Source organism: Eretmochelys imbricata, chromosome 19, assembly GCF_965152235.1.
Source record: "Eretmochelys imbricata isolate rEreImb1 chromosome 19, rEreImb1.hap1, whole genome shotgun sequence".
NCBI lineage: Eukaryota > Metazoa > Chordata > Testudines > Cheloniidae > Eretmochelys > Eretmochelys imbricata.
The window spans coordinates 18,936,683-18,941,622 of record NC_135590.1 but is presented as its reverse complement, the minus strand read 5'-3'; positions in this window follow the sequence as shown (position 1 = coordinate 18,941,622).

Here is a 4,940-nt window from a genome sequence, read left to right as displayed (position 1 = left end):
CTGGGACAAAGAGCTCTGCCAGCTGCTTCTGCTTCTGACTAATTACCCACTTCGCTGCAGAGAAGAGAACCAATCCCAGGACGTTGTTACCTCACCTGACTCTGTGGCAATGTGCGAAGTGGGAGCAACTTCAGCTTGCCTCAAGAAAGACGTTCTCAGCCAATGGCGGGTCACTTGTAATCAAGTCTGGGCACTGCTGCTTCTGGGAGTCCATGCAGGGAGGGGGGGGCTGTTTGATCATGTTTAACTGAACGCTCACTTTGCTCTATTTCCTCCTAGTATGTTAGCTACCCCCTTGCGGACATTCACCAGACAGGCCCTAGCACCCACGCAGGGACAGAGGAGTGGTGGCTTGCATTGCCCCACTCAGCAGCTTATAGGGGGCCAATTCAATCCCCAGCATAGGCAAGGGTGAACTACAGTATTCTCCCACAGTATTTTCCTACAGTACTCTTCCCAGCAAGTTAAAGAAGTATGGGCTGGATGAATGGACTATAAGGTGGATAGAAAGCTGGCTAGATTGTCAAGCTCAATGGGTAGTGATCAATGGCTCCATGTCTAGTTGGCTTCCGGTATCAAGTGGAGTGCCCCAGGGGTCAGTCCTGGGGCCGGTTTTGTTCAATATCTTCATAAATGATCTGGAGGATGGTGTGGACTGCACCCTCAGCAAGTTTGCAGATGACACTAAACTGGGAGGAGAGGTAGATATGCTGGAGGGCAGGGATAGGATACAGAGGGACCTAGACAAATTGGAGGATTGGGCCAAAAGAAATCTGATGAGGTTCAACAAGGACAAGTGCAGAGTCCTGCACTTAGGACGGAAGAATCCAATGCACCGCTACAGACTACGGACTGAATGGCTCGGCAGCAATTCTGCAGAAAAGGACCTAGGAGTTACAGTGGACGAGAAGCTGGATATGAGTCAACAGTGTGCCCTTGTTGACAAGAAGGCCAATGGCATTTTGGGATGTATAAGTAGGGGCATTGCCAGCAGATCGAGGGACGTGATCGTTCCCCTCTATTCGACATTGGTGAGGCCTCATCTGGAGTACTGTGTCTAGTTTTGGGCCCCACACTGCAAGAAGGATGTGGAAAAATTGGAAAGAGTCCAGCGGAGGGCAACAAAAATGATTAGGGGACTGGAACACATGACTTATGAGGAGAGGCTGCAGGAACTGGGGATGTTTAGTCTTCAGAAGAGAAGAGTGAGGGGGGATTTGATAGCTGCTTTCAACTACCTGAAAGGGGGTTCCAAAGAGGATGGCTCTAGACTGTTCTCAGTGGTAGCAGATGACAGAACAAGGAGTAATGGTCTCAAGTTGCAGTGGGGGAGATTTAGGTTGGATATTAGGAAAAACTTTTTCACTAGGAGGGTGGTGAAACACTGGAATGCGTTACCTAGGGAGGTGGTGGAATCTCCTTCCTTAGAAGTTTTTAAGGTCAGGCTTGACAAAGCCCTGGCTGGGATGATTTAGTCGGGGATCGGTCCTGCTTTGAGCAGGGGGTTGGACTAGATGACTTCAGGGGTCCCTTCCAACCCTGATATTCTATGATTCTATGATTCTACAGGTGAACCTCTGAGCTGGTGGCATTCTCCAGGGAGGCCTCCTGGCCTCTTTCGGCTGCTTAAGTCAGCAAAAAGGAGGCACAGTGCAGGGGTGAATTCCCCTCTTGGGGTCTGAATATTTAGCTATCTCAAAGACCTACCTGCAGTGCAGATTTCAGGTGGCCTGTTTGCTCACCTGGTAGCCAGGCTCAGGACGCTTAGCTCTTCTCTTCCCTCACACACCACTCCCTTCCCACCTCATCACTTTTGTTGCTTTTCTCAGAATTTGTTCTACTTTCTTGGAACCTTTCTGGGGGCAGGTGCCTGGAACGGCATGCAGAGTTCAGGATGTTGTTGCTCCAGTCCTTCACAGAAAGGACATATCACCTCCTTGCTCCATTACATGACCCTTCTGTGCAGGTGACACCCAAAATCACAGGAGTTACCACACCACATTGCAAAGTCTTGCCTAGTTCACCGTGCACTCCTAGTCCAGGGCTCTCGCAGCTGGTCCTGCTTCCCAGTTTTCTCCCATCCTTTGCCTGAAATATTTTTCCCCATACGTATGAGCTGTATTATTCCAAGTGGAGAGAAATAAATCAACCAGCAGCCCTACCAAACCCACCACCTCATAGACTGTTCTGATAAATGGTGTGGGGGGGTTCACTTTTATGGACACCCAGCCAGCCAATAGCTATAAAGTCCCTCTTAAAAAGAACAGGAGTACTTGTGGCACCTTAGCGACGAACACATTTATTAGACATAAGCTTTCGTGGGCTAAAATCGACTTCATTGGATATACAGAATGGAACATATAGTAAGATTATATATATATATATACACACACACACATACAGAGAAGGTGGAAGTTGTCATACAAACTGTAAGAGACTAATTAATTAAGATGAGCTATTATCAGCACGAGAAAAAAACTTTCATAGTGATAATCAGGATGGCCCATTTAGACAGTTGACAAGAAGGTGTGAGGATACTGAGCACAGGGAAATAGATTCAATATGTCTGCAGATACAGACTAACTCGGCTGCTACTCTGAAAGTCCCTCTTAGTAGCTGTTCTCTCATTGCTCTACCTGTAAAGGGTTAAAAAGTCTCACTGCGATGCATAGGAAAAAGGAAGGGAGTGGGCACCTGGCCAAAAGAGCCAATGGGAAGGCCAGAACTTTTTAAAATTGAAACAAGACTCCCCTTTTGTCTGTCTGGGGTTGTTCTCCTGGGGAGAGGCACACAGGGTAGCTATGCTGTAAGAAACTTTGGTCAGGTATGAAAAATCATCAGTATCATGCCTAGAAACTAATCATTTAAAACCCCAGATATGTGAGTAGATCAGGAAATGTCTAGGAAGACACGATTATGTTTATTCCTTTTATTTTGTTTTGGCTTGTGGATTCCTCTGTGCTAACCCCAGGTACTTTTGTTTTGCTTGTAACCTTTAAGCTGGGCCTCAAGAAAGCTATTCTTGGTGCTTAATCCTTGTAGTTGCTCTTTTAAAATCTGGCAAGAGCGAGTTCCCAGATGTATTTTTTCTCTTTTCTTAATTAATAAAATTTACCTTTTTTAAGAACACAATTGGATTTTTGTGACTTAAGAGGTTTGTGCACATGTTGTTTAATTAGCTCGTGGCAACAGCTGATTTCTTTCTCAGCTCTTCCCCAGTGGGGGGAGTGTGAAAGGGCTTGAGGGTACCCCACGGGGAGGAATTCCCAAGTGCGCCTTTCTGGGTTCTCAAAAGGGGGTTTCTGCACTTGGGCGGCGGCAGCATCTACCAATCCAAGGTCAGAGAAAAGCTGTGACCTTGGGGGTTTAGTACAAGCCTGGAGTGGCCAGTATTAATTTTTAGAGTCCTTGCAGGCCCCCCTCTTCTGCACTCGAAGTGCCAGAGTGGGGAATCAGCCTCGACAGTCGCACTGGAGGGTCAGTCCACCTGCTGCCCGAGCACCATCCCCCATCTCCCGAGAACACTGTAGAGAGAAGGCCCGTTACCGGTTACACAGCCAGGCTACGCGCCCCCTGCCCTGAACCCTGCTCCCAAATAGCTACATTGAGCTCTCCATACAGCTCCAGCACCCGCTCATTGCCAGAACAGCCCCCAACAGCCCACTAGGAGTGGGGGAACGGCAGGAACTGACTGGGCACCATGGTGGGGTCTGGGGGATGTCCCCTTCCTCTGTACCCTGATCCAAATGGCTTCTGGGGCTGGATCCCAGAAGGAATTGTTGGGCCTGAGGCCCTCCAAATTCACAAGGGGATGGCATGGAGGGAAGCCCCAGGGAGCAGAGTAACTGCCCCATATTGCTGAGCTGTGGTTCCAAACTCTCAACATTTAGGCAGGGCATTGCTCCCAGGTGAGCCCCCAGGATGCAGTGCATGGGTGCTGCTTCCCAGGGAAAAGTGGGTGCTCCCAGGGGATGCAGCAGGTGGGTGGGGGCTCCCAGGAATGGGGGGTGCTCAGAGGGGCGCCCCCAGGATGAAGCAGGTGGGTGGGTGGGGGCTCCTGGGGAATGGGGTGCACTCAGAGGGGAGCCCCCAGGAAGTGGCGAGAGGTGTTGGCTCCCGGGGAATGGGGGGGGTGCTCAGAAGGGCGTCCCCAGGACGCGGCGGGGGGTGGAGCCCTTGGGAAATGGGGGGGTGCTCAGAGGGGCACCCCCAGGACGTGGCGGGGGGTGGGGCCCCCGGGGAATTGGGGGGTGTTCAGAGGGGCGCCCCAGGACACGGCAGGGGGTGGGGCCCCTGGGGAATTGGGGGGTGCTCAGAGGGGCACCGGCGGGGGGTTGTTGGCTCTCGAGGAATGGGGGGTGCTCAGAGGGGTGCCCCCAGGATGAAGCGGGTGGGTGGGTGGGGGCTCCTGGGGAATGGAGTGCACTCAGAGGGGAGCCCCCAGGAAGCGGCGAGAGGTGTTGGCTCCCGGGGAATGGGAGGGGTGCTCAGAGGGGCGTCCCCAGGACGCGGCGGGGGGTGGGGCCCCTGGGGAATGGGGGGGTGCTCAGAGAGGCACCCCCAGGACGTGGCGGGGGGTGGGGCCCCCGGGGAATTGGGGGCTGTTCAGAGGGGCGCCGGCGGGGGGTTGTTGGCTCTCGAGGAATGGGGGGTACTCAGAGGGGCGCCCCCAGGATGCAGCGGGGGGATGGGGCCCCCGGGGAATAGGGGGGTGCTCAGAGGGGCGCCCCCAGGACGCAGCGGGGGGATGGCGGCCCCCGGGGAATAGGGGGGTGCTCAGAGGGGGGGCCCCCAGGACACAGCGGGGGGTGGGGGCCCCCGGGGAATGGGGGGTGCTCAGAGAGGGGCCGGCGGGGGGTGGGGGCTCCCGGGGAATAGGGGGGTGCTCAGAGGGGCGCCCCCAGGATGCAGCGGGGGGTGGGGGCTCCCGGGGAATAGGG